Source organism: Tamandua tetradactyla, chromosome X (genome assembly GCF_023851605.1).
Source record: "Tamandua tetradactyla isolate mTamTet1 chromosome X, mTamTet1.pri, whole genome shotgun sequence".
Classification (NCBI taxonomy): domain Eukaryota; kingdom Metazoa; phylum Chordata; class Mammalia; order Pilosa; family Myrmecophagidae; genus Tamandua; species Tamandua tetradactyla.
This window is the reverse complement of record NC_135353.1, coordinates 121,869,397-121,886,810: the sequence shown is the minus strand read 5'-3', so window position 1 is coordinate 121,886,810 and position 17,414 is coordinate 121,869,397. Positions and strand designations below refer to the sequence as shown.

Genomic DNA, 17,414 nt, shown 5'->3' with positions numbered 1-17,414 from the left:
AATGAATGACGGGGGATCACAGCATGGAGTGACTTCTGGACAGGAAATTGAATGAGGGGAACCAGAATGGCCCTCACTAGTCTCAGAACTGCCCTCATTAGACCACCCCAGTAGTCTGGGGTTGGGGGAAGGTGAACACTTGACAACACTTGTTTTCTGAAGTACGTGCAAGGAAGCATGGATAGAAATATGCAAACAAAACGCTAACATCTAACAAAGTGCTTAACTTTTCACTGCTGTGAACTCTTTCACTTGCTGTACACTTGATGGCCAGGAGTTCACAATCATACATAGCAGGTATAGTAGAAGATCTGCCCATGTTCTTGAAAGGCCACCAGGTTCTGCTCTTCTTTATGGGCACATGCCACATACTTGACGTTAGGGTAAGGAGAGGGAAGGAAATAAGTGGCAGTGAGTGCCCATTGCCTGATAAAAAGAAGAAATGGAAAGTCTGACAAAACAAATCACAGAACTTATGGGATTCAAAGACACAATAGAAGAGATGAAAAAAACAATGGAAACCTACAATGGTAGATTCAAAGAGACAGAGGATAGAATTAGTGAACTGGAGGATGGAACATCTGAAATCCAAAAAGAAACAGAAACTATAGGGGAAAGAATGGAAAAATTTGAGCAGGGGCTCAGGGAATTGAATGATAATATGAAGCACACAAATATACGTGTTGTGGGTGTCCCAGAAGGAGAAGAGAAGGGAAAAGGAGGAGAAAAACTAATGGAAGAAATTATCACTGAAAATTTCCCAACTCTTATGAAAGACGTAAAATTAAAGATCCAAGAAGTGCAACACACCCCAAAGAGAATAGACCCAAATAGGTGTTCTCCAAGACATTTACCAGTTAGAATGTCAGAGGTCAAAGAGAAAGAGAGGATCTTGAAAGCAGCAAGAGAAAAACAATCCATCACATACAAGGGAAACCCAATAAGACTATGTGTAGATTTCTCAGCAGAAACCAGGAAGCTAGAAGACAGTGGGATGACATATTTAAATTACTAAAAGAGAAAAACTGCCAACCAAGACTTCTATATCCAGCAAAATTGTCCTTCAAAAATGAGGGAGAAATTAAAATATTTTCAGACAAAAAGTCACTGAGAGAATTTGTGACCAAGAGACCAGCTCTGCAAGAAATACTAAAGGGAGCACTAGAGTCAGAACCGAAAAGACAGAAGAGAGAGGTATGGAGAAGAGTGCAGAAAGAAGGAAAATCAGATATGATATATATAATACAAAAGGCAAAATGGTAGAGGAAAATATTATCCAAACAGTAATAACACTAAATGTTAATGGACTGAATTCCCCAATCAAAAGACATAGACTGGCAGAATGGATTAAAAAACAGGATCCTTCTATATGCTGTCTACAGGAAACACATCTTAGACCCAAAGATAAACATAGGTTGAAAGTGAAAGGTTTCGAAAAGATATTTCATGCAAATAACAACCAGAAAAGAGCAGGAGTAGCTATATTAATTTATACCAACAAATGAGACTTCAAATGTAAAACAGTTAAAAGAGACAAAGAAGGATACTATCTACTAATAAAAGGAAAAATTAAACAAGAAGACATAACAATCATAAATATTTATGCACTGAATCAGAATGCCCCAAAATACATGAGGAATACACTGCAAACACTGAAAAGGGAAATAAACACATCTACCATAATACTTGGAGACTTCAATTCCCCACTCTCATCAATGGACAGAACATCTAGACAGAGTATCAATAAAGAAACAGAGAATTTGAATATTACAATAAATGAGCTAGACTTAACAGACACTTATAGGACATTACATCCCACAACAGCAGGATACACCTTTTTCTCAAGTGCTCATGGATCATTCTCAAAGATAGACCATATGCTGGGTCACAAAGCAAGTCTCAACAAATTTAAAAAGATTGAAATCATACACAACACTTTCTCGGATCATAAAGGAATGAAGTTGGAAATCAATAATAGATGGAGTGCCAGAAAATTCACAAATACGTGGAGGCTCAACAACACACTCTTAAACAACCAGTGGGTCAAGGAAGAAATTACAAGAGAAATTAGTAAATATCTCGAGGCGAATGAAAATGAAAACACAACATATCAAAACCTATGGGATGCAGCAAAGGCAGTGCTAAGAGGGAAATTTATTGCCCTAAATGCCTATATCAGAAAAGAAGAAAAGGCAAAAATTCAGGAATTAACTGTCCACTTGGAAGAACTGGAGAAAGAACAGCAAACTAACCCCAAAGCAAGCAAAAGGAAAGAAATAACAAAGATTAGAGCAGAAATAAATGAAATTGAAAACATGAAAACAATAGAGAAAATCAATAAGACCAGAAGTTGGTTCTATGAGAAAATCAATAAGATTGATGGGCCCTTAGCAAGATTGACAAAAAGAAGAAGAGAGAGGACGCAAATAAATAAGATCAGAAATGGAAGAGGAGACATAACTACTGACCTCACAGAAATAAAGGAGGTAATAACAGGATACTATGAACAACTTTACGCTAATAAATACAACAATTTAGATGAAATGGACAAGTTCCTAGAAAGGCATGAACAACCAACTTTGACTCAAGAAGAAATAGATGACCTCAACAAACCAATCACAAGTAAAGAAATTGAATCAGTCATTCAAAAGCTTCCCAAAAAGAAAAGTCCAGGACCAGACGGCTTCACATGTGAATTCTACCAAACATTCCAGAAAGAATTAGTACCAACTCTGCTCAAACTCTTCAAAAAAATTGAAGTGGAGGGAAAGCTACCTAATTCATTCTATGAAGCCAACATCACCCTCATACCAAAACCAGGTAAAGATATTACAGAAAAAGAAAACTACAGACCAATCTCTCTAATGAATATAGATGTAAAAATCCTCAACAAAATTCTAGCAAATCGAATCCAGCAACACATTAAAAGAATTGTACATCATGACCAAGTAGGATTCATCCCAGGTATGCAAGGATGGTTCAACATAAGAAAATCAATTAATGTAATACACCATATCAACAAATCAAAGCAGAAAAATCACATGATCATCTCAATTGATGCAGAGAAGGCATTTGACAAGATTCAACATCCTTTCCTGTTGAAAACACTTCAAAGGATAGGAATACAAGGGAACTTCCTTAAAATGATAGAGGGAATATATGAAAAACCCACAGCTAATATCATCCTCAATGGGGAAAAATTGAAAACTTTCCCCCTAAGATCAGGAACAAGACAAGGATGTCCATTATCACCACTATTATTCAACGTCGTGTTGGAGGTTCTAGTCAGAGCAATTAGACAAGAAAAAGAAATACAAGGCATCAAAATTGGAAAGGAAGAAGTAAAACTATCACTGTTTGCAGACGATATGATACTGTACGTCGAAAACCCGGAAAAATCCACAGCAAAACTACTAGAGCTAATAAACGAGTACAGCAAAGTAGCAGGTTACAAGATCGACATTCAAAAATCTGTAGCATTTATATACACTAGCAATGAACAAGCTGAGGGGGAAATCAAGAAACGAATCCCATTTACAATTGCAACTAAAAGAATAAAATACTTAGGAATAAATTTAACTAAAGAGACAAAAGATCTATACAGGGCGGGCCGCGGTGGCTCAGCGGGCAAAGTGCTTGCCTGCTATGCCGGAGGACCTCGGTTCGATTCCCGGCCCCAGCCCATGTAACAAAAACGGAGAAACAGAATACAATAAAACAAGAAAATGTTTAAAAATGTTTCCCTTTCTTCCTTCCTTCCTTCCTTCTATCCTTCCTTCCTTCTCTCTGTCTTTCCTTTAAAAAAAAAAAAAAAAAAAAAAAAAAAGATCTATACAAAGAAAGCTACAAAAAACTGTTAAAAGTAATCACAGAAGACCTAAATAGATGGAAGGGCATACCGTGTTCATGGATTGGAAGACTAAATATAGTTAAGATGTCAATCCTACCTAAATTGATTTACAGATTCAATGCAATACCAATCAAAATCCCAACAACTTATTTTTCAGAAATAGAAAAACCAATAAGCAAATTTATCTGGAAGGGCAGGGTGCCCCGAATTGCTAAAAGTATCTTGAGGGAAAAAAACGAAGCTGGAGGTCTCACGCTGCCGGACTTTAAGGCATATTATGAAGCCACAGTGGTCAGAACAGCATGGTATTGGCATAAAGATAGATATATTTCAATGGAATCAAATAGAGTGCTCAGATATAGACCCTCTCATCTATGGACATTTGATCTTTGATAAGGCAGTCAAGCCAATTCACCTGGAACAGAACAGTCTCTTCAATAAATGGTGCTTAGAGAACTGGATATCCATATGCAAAAGAATGAAAGAGGACCCGTGTCTCACACCCTATACAAAAGTTAACTCAAAATGGATCAAAGATCTAAACATTAGGTCTAAGACCATAAAACAGTTAGAGAAAAATGTAGAGAGATATCTTATGAAACTTACAATTGGAGGCAGTTTTATGGACCTTAAACCTAAAACAAGAGCACTGAAGAAAGAAATAAATAAATGGGAGCTCCTCAAAATTAAACACTTTTGTGCATCAAAGAACTTCATCAAGAAAGTAGAAAGACAGCCTACACAATGGGAGACAATATTTGGAAACGACATATCAGATAAATGTCTAGTATCCAGAATTTATAAAGAGAGTGTTCAACTCAACAACAAAAAGACAGCCAACCCAATTACAAAATGGGAAAAAGACTTGAACAGACACCTCTCAGAAGAGGAAATACAAATGGCCAAAAGGCACATGAAGAGATGCTCAATGTCCCTGGCCATTAGAGAAATGCAAATCAAAACCACAATGAAATATCATCTCACACCCACCAGAATGGCCATTATCAACAAAACAAAAAATGACAAATGCTGGAGAGGATGCGGAGAAAGAGGCACACTTATCCACTGTTGGTGGGAATGTCAAATGGTGCAACCACTGTGGAAGGCAGTTTGGCGGTTCCTCAAAAAACTGAATATAGAATTGCCATACGACCCAGCAATACCATTGCTAGGTATCTACTCAGAGGACTTAAGGGCAAAGACACAAACGGACATTTGCACACCAATGTTTATAGCAGCATTATTTACAATTGCAAAGAGATGGAAACAGCCAAAATGTCCAGCAACAGACGAGTGGCTAAACAAACTGTGGTATATACATACGATGGAATATTATGCAGCTTTAAGACAGAATAAACTTATGAACCATGTAATAACATGGATGGACCTAGAGAACATTATGCTGAGTGAGACTAGCCAAAAACTAAAGGACAAATACTGTATGGTCCCACTGATGTGAACCGACATTCGGGAATAAACTTGGAATATGTCATTGGTAACAGAGACCATCAGGAGTTAGAAACAGGGTAAGATAATGGGTAATTGGAGCTGAAGGGATACAGACTGTGCAACAGGACTAGATACAAAAATTCAAAAATGGACAGCACTATATTCCCTAATTGTAATATAAGTATGTTAAAACACTGAATGAAGCTGCATCTGAGCTATAGTTTTTTTTGTTTGTTTGTTTGTTTGTTTATATATATATTTTGTATTTTTTATTTTTATTTTTTTCTCTGTATTATCATTTTATTTCTTTTTCTGTTATCTTGCTATTTCTTTTTCTAAATCGATGCAAATGTAATAAGAAAAGATGATCATACATCTATGTGATGAAATTAAGAATTACTGATTGCATATGTAGAATGGAATGATTTCTAAATGTTGTGTTAGTTAATTTTTTTTAATTAATAAAAAAAATCATAGGGGGGAACAAATGACAAACTAAATTTAGTTGGAAATGTCAGTGATCCCCGACAGGGAACGGTCAGGGATACGGTACAGCGAAATGTTTTCCAGTTTTCATTTCATTTCATTTCCTGAGCAGAGGCAAACTGTTCGTAGAAACGATCATGATGATGAGTATGCAAGTATGTGATGGCATTGTGAACTACTGATTGTATACATAAAGAAAAGAACGATCTAAAAAAACAAAAGATAAGGGCTTTTACAATCATTTCAGATATCAGGGCAGCTGAATTATAGTTTAGGGATTTCAGGTATTTCCCTCTGTCTACTTCAATATGCCAGAAAGCAAAATAGAATATAATGACTCAGTAATCAAAATCATCCCTTAAATCTTAATTTCTCGGTTACAGCACTGCAGGGAGAGGTAGGGGCTCCCCAGGTTAGCTCTATCTGTGATTCAGAGGCTCTGCAGGTGGGACCAGCACCAGGCAGGGCAGCTCACTGAGACTGCTTTAAAAAAAAAAAAAACAGGGAAATTTTCCTTAGGTTCTTTATATAAATATAGGTCCTCCCACCTCTATCCTGCACTTCTTCTTCCTCCTCCTCCAAGTGACAGAATCAAATTCTGAGATTCAGGGAGACTCTGCTTATTCCAGACCCCAGAAGTCAGCCTATACATGGTCCAGGCTGCTGTTGGGGCTGGACCCAAACAATCCCCTCTCCCTGCCAAGCCTGGGACCCAGTATGGAAGGATGTCCTCTTCTGACGACATCTAAAAATTGCTTTTTTTCTTTTACTTGCTGGTCTTCATTTTGTTTCTTTTTCAATCATTTTCCTAACTGGTTCTAAAACCGAACCCTGTTGCTAGTAGAGAATTGAGAAACTGCAAAGGATGTGTGAGAGACAAAGGTTAGCTCCATTGCAAGAAGAGAGCTCTGAGCTTTATTCACCTACGGTAAAAAAAAAAATACATTTTGCATTGTGATCCAACACAAAACACGCGACTCAAAACAAACAGCTCACAAGACAATACCGACCCTTTATGCAGGTGATGTACTCATATTTTCTATTCAGTTCTGGGCTGCACTGTGTTAGCTTATTCTAATTCATTAAAACAATATTTCTGTTCAGGACCCACTACAGAGTCCTGTTGACCTGCTTGCGAGTCAACCTGCCATTTAGAAAGTTCTTTTCCAAGGTCCCAGAGTATATCCACCAGGCAATCTTGTGGGGAGTCAGGAGCAATAAATCAGGCCCTAGCAAGAAGAAGGTATCCGGAGTCACAAGATCCAGGGCGGGAAGTTCCCAAGAGTTAAAAATTGAACAATAATCATTGTTAAGAAACAAAAAGAATGGGATGTATTGTGCAAGAGCAAATGGCATTTCTCTGCTTCTGTAGATAAGATTGCTTGCTTACAGCTGCAAACCAAGATGTGGCTAAAAAGATAATGTCCTTTTTCCTGCTTCTGTGGATACACTTGTGGTTTTTACCTTTATAAGCCCCCCTTGAGAACTCCTCGGGGCTGCTCTCTGATTCCTCCTTCTTGAGTTTCTGAGGCAGTCGCGGGCCTGGTCGGCTAATAAAGACTCCTAATTGGGTTGCAAATTGCTTTGACTTGTGTGGTCTCTCTTTTGGTGCGCCCCACAGCAATCTGACCCTCCTACTCCTAAAGAGAAGGATCCAGGTTGCCTTGTGATGACCCACTGAGTAAGAGTCCTCTGGGAGATGGTGACCTGGAGGCTTCCTGCTCCCTTGGTCCAGACCTGACAAGGAGGGGTGGGGAGGGCGGCAGGGAGGTGGAATACAGTCATCCCAGGGTTCATCCTCTTGGTGAGGAGGGATAAATGGTCAGGATGGGCTGGGTATGCTGAGATGACAAACGATCAGTTTATTTTATTTCTCACTTGTGCTACTTGTGTTTGGTAGGTGAGCTGGTGTCCTTTACCACATTACCCACACACTCACTCCAGGACCCAGGGAGGCAGAGCAGCCCCACCTGGGAAATTGTCAGTCAGTGGGTAAGCATGAACTGGTTCATCAAAAGGCCAGGTCTGCTGTGCACTGGGTCACATCTGCCTCCAAACCACACAGGCACAACACCGATGAGCTGCCCTGAATTCTGCAAATGCCCACAAAGGGCCCCATGCCCTAGACCAGTGCACACCAGGGACCTGCCCCACAGACCCATGCATCTGCACAGCCACATCCTCCCCATCTCTGGGCGCCCACGTTCACAAGCACCAGGGTAGCATCCCCAGCCTGCACCTATATCTGTACTTCAATGCCTCACCGCACTGTGGTGCTCCGCCCCACACCCTGCATTCTGCTCCACATCCATTCCACAAGTACAAGACTTTAGACTACTGAAGGACATCAACTTCCAAAGTGAACAGTTCAAGATATTCATATGCTGTGAAGACAGCAGAAGATCACTAAGCATATCATGATACAGACACATATAGTCCAGCCTAACAACCAAATTAAAACACCAAAGGAGACACAGATGTTGGAACAACTAATCAAAGATGCTCATACAGTTCTAGTAAATAAAATAAATGGTATAGCTAATGACATAAAGGAGATCAAGAAGACACTAGATTCTTGCCTGCCATGTGGGAAACCTGGGTGTGAGTCCCTGCCCAATCACTTCCCAAACAAAAACAAACAAAACAAAAATTCAACAAACAGTGCTGCAGTAATGAAATGTGACCCTGCCATACAGCATACAAAGAGAAAAAAAAAAGAAGACAATAGAAGATCATAAAGAGAAATTTGAAAGAATAAACATAAAAATAGTAGGTATCACAGAGATTAAAGATGCTGTAGATCAAATAAAAAATGTACTAGAGATACACAACAGCAGATCTGAAGAAGCAGAAGAAAGAATAAGTGAACTAGAGGACAGGACAACTGATTTCAAACACTCAAAACAGCAAATGACGAAAAGGATGGAAAATTTTGAATTGGATCTCAGGGAAATGATGGACAAAACAAAGTGCACAAAAAATAAGAATCATTGGTGTCCCAGAAGGAGAAGAGTAGAATAAGGGCTATTAAGGTTAGTTGAGGATATAATGGGGGAAAACTTCCCAACCCTTATGTGGTAGTTAGATTCAGTTGTCAACTTGACCAGGTGAAGGTGCCTAGTTCTGTTGCTGTGGACATGAGCCAATGGTATGTGAACCTCATCTGTTGCTGATTACATCTGCAGTCGGCAAGGAGGCATGCCTGCTGTAATGAATGGTGTTTGATTTAATTGGCTGGTGCTTAAAAGAGAGCTCAACGTAGCACAGCCCAAGCATCTCAGCATACCTCATCTCAGCACTCGCAGCTCAGCCCAGGCTTTTGGAGATGCAGAAAATAAACACCCCAAGGAAAGTTGTTGGAACCCAGAGGCCTGGAGATATGGTCAGCAGAGATCACCCTGAGCCTTACCCACGTAAGAAAGAACCTCAGTTGAAAGTTAGCTGCCTTTCCTCTGAAGAACTAATGAAATAAATCCCCTTTTATTAAAAGCCAATCTGTTTCTGGTGTGTTGTATTCCAGCAGCTAGCAAACTAGAACACCTTATAAAGGACATAAATATGCAAGTCAAAGAAGCTCAGTGAACTCCAAATAGAATAAATCCAAATAGGCCTTCCCCAAGACACATACTAATCAGTCTGTCAAATGTTGAAGAGACGCAGAGAATCCTGAAAGCTGCAAGGGAAAAACAATCTACTAAATACATGGGTAATCACATAAGACTGAGTTCAGACTACTCAACTGGCATAATGGCCTCGAGAAGGCAGTGATATGATATGATAAGATCCTGAAAGAGAAAGACTTCCAGCAAAGAATTCTCTACCCAGCCAAATTGTCCTTCAAAACTGAGGGAGAGTGTGGGCCATGGTGGCTCAGTGGCAAAGTTCTCACCTGCCATGCCAGAGACCCAGATTCAATTCCGGGTGCCTGCCCATGCAAAACAAACAAACAAAAAACTGAAGGGGAGATTAAAATTTTCACAGACAAACAAATCCTGAAAGAATTTGTCAATAAGAGACTGGCCCTACAAGAAATACTAAAGGGAGTTCTGCCAGTTGAAAAAAAAGACAAGAGAGGGAGGTCTGGAGAAGGGAACAGAATTGAAGGGTACTAGTAAGGGCAACCTAAAAGATAAAAAGAGAAATATAGAAATGAATGTATAGATCTGACAAATACAATAAAAAGATAAGATGATGGATTCAAGAGATGCATTTTCAGTAATAACTTTGAATGTTAATGGACTAAACTTACCAATTAAAGTATACAGATTGGCAGAATGGATTAAGAAATATAATCCAGATATGTACTGCTTATAAGAGACTGATCTTAGGCGCAAGGATACAAATACATTGAAAGTGAAAGGATGGAAAAAGATGTTCCACACAAGTTGTAACCAAAATAAAGCAGGAGTAGCTATGTTAATATCGAACAAAATTGACTTTAAATGAAAAGACATCATAAGAGAAAAAGGACACTATATATTAATAAAAAGGGCAAGTCATCAAGAAGAAATAACAAATGTTTATACTCCCAATCAAGGAGCTCCAAAGTACGTGAGACAGACATTGGCAAAACTGAAGGGAGCGATAGATGCTTCAACAATAATAGTAGGAGACTTCAATTCACCACTCTCCTCTATAAAGAGAACAACCAGACAGAAGATCAACAAGGAAATAGAGAAGTTAAACACCTTTATAAATGAATTAGACCTAACAGACATATATAGGTCATTGCACCCCAAAACACAAGGTTTTACATTCTTCTATAGTGCTTATGAGACATTCTCCAGGATAGATCATATGCTGGGACACAAAACAAGTCTTTATACATTTAAAAACATTGAAATTATTCAAAACACTTTCTCTGATCACAATAGAATGAAGCTGGATTTCAATAACTACCAAAGAACGAAAATGTTCACAAAATATATGGAAATTAAATAATACACTCTTAAACAACCAGTGGGTCAAAGAAGAAATTTGTAGAGAAATCAGTAGCTATCTGGAGATGAATGAAAACGAGAATACAACATATCAGAACGTATGGGATGCAGCAAAGACTGTGCTGAGAGCAAAATTTATTGCCCTAAATGTCTATATTAAAAAACAAGAAAGATCAAAATCGAGGACTTAAATGCTCACCTGGAGGAACTTGAGAAAGAACAGCGAAGTAACCTCAAAGCAAATAGAAGAAGAGAAATAACAAAGATCAAAGCAGAATTAAATGAAGGGGAGAACAAAAGAACAACAGAAAGAATTGATAAAACCAAAAGTTGGTTCTTTGAGAAAATCAATACAATCAATGGGCCAGTAGCAAGACTGACAAAGAAAAAAAGAGAGAGGATGCAAATAAACAAAATTAGAAATGAGATGTGTTACCACAGACACTGAAGAAATGAAAGAAATCATAAGAGGATACTGTAAGCAACTATATGCCAACAAACTAGACAACTTATACGAAATGTATAAATTCCTGGAAACACACAAACAAACTGTGCTGACTCAGGAAGAAAGAGAAGATCTCAACAAACCAATCACAAGTAAAGAGATTCAATCAATCATCAAAAATCTTCCTATATACTTACCCGGCACAGGAGACACCATGATCACCTAAGTGGTTTTCCCAGGGTGAGACTTATCCATTGCACTCCGGATGTGTTGACCCCTGCCATTTCCCCAAATGTGGGAAACTCAACTGCATAATTTGTGGTAGGAGGGGACTGCATTCGCACTCTCCCCTAAAATAAAAGAAAAAAAAAATCTCCCTACAAAGAAAAGCCCAGGACCAGATGGCTTCACAGGGGAATTTTATCAAACATTCCAAAAAGAACTAACACCAATTCTGCTCAAACTTTTCAAAAAAATTGAAGAAAAAGAAATACTACCTAACTCATTTTATGAAGCTAATATCATTTTATACCAAAACCAAGTGAAGATGCTATAAGAAAGGAAAACTGCAGACCAATCTCCCTAATGAATATGGATGCAAAAATTCTCAATGAAATACTAACAAATCGAATCCAACAGCACATTCAAAGAATTATACACCACGACCAAGTGGGGTTTATACCAGGAATGCAAGAGCGGTTCAACACAAGAAAATCAATTAATGCAATACAGCACATTAAAAAATTGAAAGGGAAAGATCACGTGATCATCTCGATTGATGTTGAAAAAGCATTCGACAAAATTCAACATCCTTTTCTGATAAAAGAAACATTTCAAAAGATAGGATTCAAAGTTAACTTCCTCAATATGACAAAGGGTATATATGAAAAACCAATAGCCAGCATCATACTCAAGGGAGAGAGACTGAAAGCCTTCCCCCTAAGATCAGGAACAAGACAAGGAAGCCCTCTGTCACCGCTATTATTCAACATTGTACTAGAAGTTCTAGCAAGAGCAATCAGGGAGGACAAAGAAATAAGAGGCATCCAAATTAAAAAGGAAGAAGTAAAACTTTCACTATTGGCAGATGACATGATATCATACTTGGAAAATCCTGAGAAATCTACAGCAGAGTTACTTGAGATAGTAAATTCAGCAAGGTGGCAGAATATAAAATTAATGTGCAAAAATCAGTAACGTTTCTATATGCAAGCAATGAGCTAGCTGAGGAATCAGTTAAGGAAAAAAATCCATTCAAAATAGCAACTAAAAGAATCAAGTACTTAGGAATGAACTTAAAGAGGAACATAAAAGACTGGTACACAGAAAACTACATGACATTGCTTAAATAAATTAAAGAAGATCTAAATAGGTGGAAAGACATTCCATGTTCATGGTTAGGAAGGTTAAATGTAGTTAAGATGTAAATTCTACCCAAATTGATCTACAGATTCAACACAATACCTATCAAAATTCCAACAACCTACTTTGAAGACTTGAAAAAGCTAGTTACCAAATTCATCTGGAAGGGAAAGAGGCCACAAATAGCTAAAAGCATCCTAAAAAAGAAGAATGAAGTGGGATGATTAACACCTTAAAACTTATTATAAAGCCACAGTGGTCAAAACAGCATGGTACTGGCGCAAAGATAGAAGGATTGACTAATGGAATTGAAACAAGAGTGCAGAAATAGACCACCAAATCTATGGTCAACTGATTTTTAACAAGGCCCCAAATCCACTGAAAGGGTACAAAACAATCTTTTCAATAAATAGTCATGGGAGAACTGCATATCACTAGCCAAAAGAATGAAAGAGGACCCTTACCTTATACCCTATATGAAAACTAAAACAAGGTGGATCAAACACCTAAATATAACAACTAACACCATAAAGCTTCTACAAGAAAATTTAGGGAAACATCTTCAAGACCTAGTAATAGGAGGTAGCTTCCTAAACTTTACACCCAAAGTACAAGCAACACAAGAAAAAATAGATAAATGGGAACTCCTCAAAATCAAATGCTTCTGCACCTCAAAACACTTTGTCAAAAAGATGAAGAGGCAGCCAACTCTATTGGGAGAAAATATTTGGAAATCACATATCGGACAAAGGTTTGATATCCTGTGTACACAGAGAAATCATAGAACTCAACAACAAAAGAACAAACAACCCAGTCATAAAATGGGCTAAAGATATGAATAGGCATTTTTCTGAAGAGAAAATATAGATGGCTCAAAAGTACATAAAGAGATGCTCATTTTCATTAGCTATAAGGGAAATGCAGCTCAAGACTACAATGAGATACCACCTCACACCTATAAGAATGGCTGCTATGAAACAAAGAGGAAACTAAATGTTGGAGAGGATTTGGAGAAACTGGGACACTTATGCACCACTGGTGGGAATGTATAATGGTGCAGCCACTATGGAAGACCATTTGGTGGTTCCTTAGGAAACTACACATCGAGTTGCCCTATGACCCGGAAATAGCACTACTTGGTATATACCCAGAAGAGCTGAAAGCAATGACACAAACAGACATTTGCACACCGAAGTTCATAGCAGCATTATTCACAATTGTGAAAAGATGGAAACAATTCAAGTACCCATCAACAGACGAGTAGATTAACAAAATGTAGGATATACACACGATGGAATATTATCCATCAGTAAAATGAAATGATATCCTGAAGCACATGACAAGATGGATGAGCCTTGAGGACATAATACTGAGTGAAATAAGCCAGACAGAAAAGGATAGATACTGTATGACTCCACTTTTATGACCATAGTAAAGGTAAAATCAGAGGTTTATAATACAGAATATAGGGGACTTAGAGATGGGGCAGGCAACGGTGGCTCAGTGGCAGAGTTCTCACCTGCCATGCCAAGACCCGGGTTCAATTCCCGGTGCTTGTCCATGCAAAAAAAAAAAGAAGAAGAAGCTAGAGATGGGTGAACGGTTAGCTAATGAGGTTGAACTCAAATGTAAGAGAATAGATAGAAGTGAAGGCAGTTTTTGAGTGGGTCTGTAAATAATATTACCATATTGAAGGTGAACATGATTGAAAGGAATTGTATCAAACTGTGTGTCCCATTGATTAACATCAGAAATATAAGTAAGTTCTTGCAAGAACTACTTCAAAGGTATGATTTGTGTACAAGGAGTGTTTAAGTCCAGGGTACAGGTGGAAAACTGCTATTGCATGCTATGAGCCATGTTTAACAGGAAAACCACAGCAACATCAGGGGTAAATAATGGGGGAAGGAAAAAGATTTAAGGGGAGGTTTAGACTTCCTATTTGGTGAGGGTGTGTTTATTAGTTATTTTTCTCTTGGGAACAATGAAACTATCTAAAATTGAGAGGGTTGATGGACTAGAGTTTGAGCATTATACATGATGAGTAATGAATGCTGGTGGCTGAAGCATGCTCCAAGAAGCAGACTGGCGAACGATGGTATATACATATGATTGAATATTGTGCTGCTACAAAAAAGGAATGAAGTCGTGAGGCATGTAATGATGTGAATGAACCTGTGGGACATTTGGTAAGGCAAAATAAGCCAGAAATGAAAAGAACAATTATTGTATGGTCTCCTTTAGAAAATACTTATAAGAAAACAGGGGCCTAGATTGTAAGCTCTTATAGCAGACACATTTATTCCAGAGTGGTAATTATTATTTCTGGATTTTGAGAGGCTCTTTTATATATCTATAATCTGGTATTTAGAGATAAGAATGAAGCCGATCAGGTTGGGATTAAGGTAATTCAGAACACAGGGGTAAAAAAGACATTGTCTATATTTTAGAAACCCACCTACACTTTGAGACCAAAGAAAGAAAGATTTATTTTATCTGGAAACCTCATTTTCCTGTAGCATATAATCTAACTCAACCTGTCCCGATAGCTCATTTGAACAACTGAAAAACAAAGAGCCCAGAATAAAAATGAGGGCCTTTAATCCTGTATAGCTTAATGTAATGCCTGGATACATCCCAGGGTATATTAAGCAGATAATCAAAAAGTATTGGCAAGGTACCTTGATGGATGGAAGAAAAAATATGGAACTATTAAACTTTACTGTCCGGCGCCGTCTCGCTCAGCTTCTGGTCCCCGGCCGGCGGAGGGAACAGGAGGGAGAGAGAGACAGACGCAGACAAACCGACTCAAGTGACAGACACGGGTTCGAGACACGCTGCAGTTGTGAGCACAGACCTTTACTGGAGCTAAGCTTGCAAGCTCTGTTACAAATTCCGTGCGGGACAGAATACCCCACGGGGGAACAACCTCTATGCGGCCGTCAGGTACGGCTCCCTATGGGTCGTCTCCCCCCACCCTGTCCGGGTAACCTCTTATATACTGTGCCCAAACCCAATAGGTTAGTGCCACGTATACAGAGGTGATTGGAAGATAGGGTTGGTGGGCGCGTGCGTCATACGCGGAAACAGGATGCGGGCGCCATCTTGACTCACTCGATGGGCGGGGGGGAACTCTAGAGCAGGCCGCAGCGTGTCCACTAGGCCAGACCCGGGAGGCGGCTCTCCACATTCTCCCCTTTTTTTATTTATTTTGACCCAGTGTCTCCATTGATGAGTGTGCTCCCGTGGGCCTGAGTGGCCCACTACATGTTTTGGTGCTTTGGGGAGTCTGGACTAGGCTTGCTAGGCACCAACCAGAATGCCACCTCATATAGAGACCGGAGAGCCCGTGAGCTGGAAACCACGTGACTCTCCCTGCAGTGCTTCGCCTCGCAACTGGGTTATGAGGGGGGGCAGGAGAGCGGCAACCAGAATCGAGAGTGTCGCTAGGTGTCTCTGTGCAATGGCTGGAGTCTAGTCTGGCCAGGACTGCGACTTCGCCTAAGAGATCAGCCTACGACCAAAATTATGACTGCTGGTGCCGCCTTTTATACCCGGGACACAGCCATGGGCCTTGCAGCGGGTCTTGCTTTCGAGCGTCCCGCCCTGAGTGGCTGGGATGGGTCATATGGTGAAATGGGGGACTGGGCAGCAGGGCGGTCGTTGTCAGGAGCACCAGGGGCGAGTAACATAGCCAACATGGTAGTAACACGCAATTGCTGCTGTGTCTGGAACAAGCGTTCTAACAAGCATTTAACAGTGACTAATCCCACTAATAGTCCCACCGCTACGAGAATCCAAGTAGTCAAATTGGGCCAGGAGAACCAAGAGGTGACTCGGTTCCACAGACTTTGTACAGTCTCGCCCAGTTTGGAAAGGTCGAAGGCAACGGGGGTTAACTTGATCTTCCCAAGCACTTTAAGGTCTGATTCCACCTGTTGGGAGAGCGGGGGGTATTAAAACTGGTCCCCCCTTCTAAACAGTCGAAGGGTGACCGGCGTTTTCGTTGCCATCTCGTCAGTCGCCGCCGTCATCAGCAGAGTTGGAGGCCTGATCTGATGGTTCAGGTTGAAGGCTTGTTGGTTTTTTGGGCAACAGCTCCGTGGCCTCCTCGGGCGATGTCACGGTTCTCACCAGTCTTTCCGGAACCCACACTGGTTGACGTCCTGGCTCCTGGGGAAAAACACAAACAGAGCCTCTGGCCCAGCTGAGCACGGGGTCAGGGCCTTGCCACTGTCCCGACAGGACATCCTTCCATCGAACTAGACCTCTATGTGGAGGACTCGGAGTGGTGTGTTGAAGGGCAGGTGTCATTCCCTGTGAATTTTCATTTAAAAAATTGTACGTAAACAAGGCTATAGGCAGTTGAGCCTTTGGGGACAGGCCGTGACCTATTCCCCCTTTCTGTTTCTTTAGTAAGTCTTTGATGTCTAAGATGAAAATAGACCAATGCTCTGGCAGAGCTGAGAGAAGGGGCAACCCCATCTGAACAGGTCCTAAGGACTCCATGCAATTATTAATGGCTCTTAAATCATGTAACAATCTCCATCTGCCTGATTTTTTCTTTATGACAAAAATAGGGGTGTTCCAAGGTGATGTGGAGGGAATGATGTGGCCCTTTTTTAGCTGATCTGACACTAGAGTGTGTAATGCTGAGAGTTTTTCCTGTGATAAGGGCCACTGAGGCACCCAGACTGGAGTCTTAGTTTTCCACCTTAGTTTTATAGGTGTGGGTGGGAATCTCTCCTCAGTGGCCCCTAGGAAAAACCCAGGCCTCGTCTGTCAGAATTGGAGACAGCTTGTATAGGCCTTGCGCGCTCGTGCAATGAGGCTCCTAAGCCTTTGCCGGGGACATATCCCATTCCTTTTAACAAGCGCTTAG

General features: G+C 40.0%; 1 protein-coding gene, 1 non-coding gene and 1 pseudogene across 2 annotated transcripts in view; 2 read left to right on the top strand and 1 right to left on the bottom strand.

Annotated features, from left to right (window-relative positions):
- The window catches only part of LOC143672062 (putative protein SSX6), a 65,224-nt gene that overhangs the window by 15,196 nt on the left and 32,614 nt on the right, over window positions 1–17,414 (top strand). The window lies entirely within an intron of this gene.
- Window positions 7,797–17,414, bottom strand: part of LOC143672061 (cell division control protein 42 homolog) — a 39,917-nt pseudogene continuing 30,299 nt past the window's right edge.
- LOC143672298 (U1 spliceosomal RNA) lies at window positions 11,360–11,523 on the top strand. The gene has a single exon (XR_013169766.1). It is a non-coding gene; the product is annotated as a U1 spliceosomal RNA (small nuclear RNA).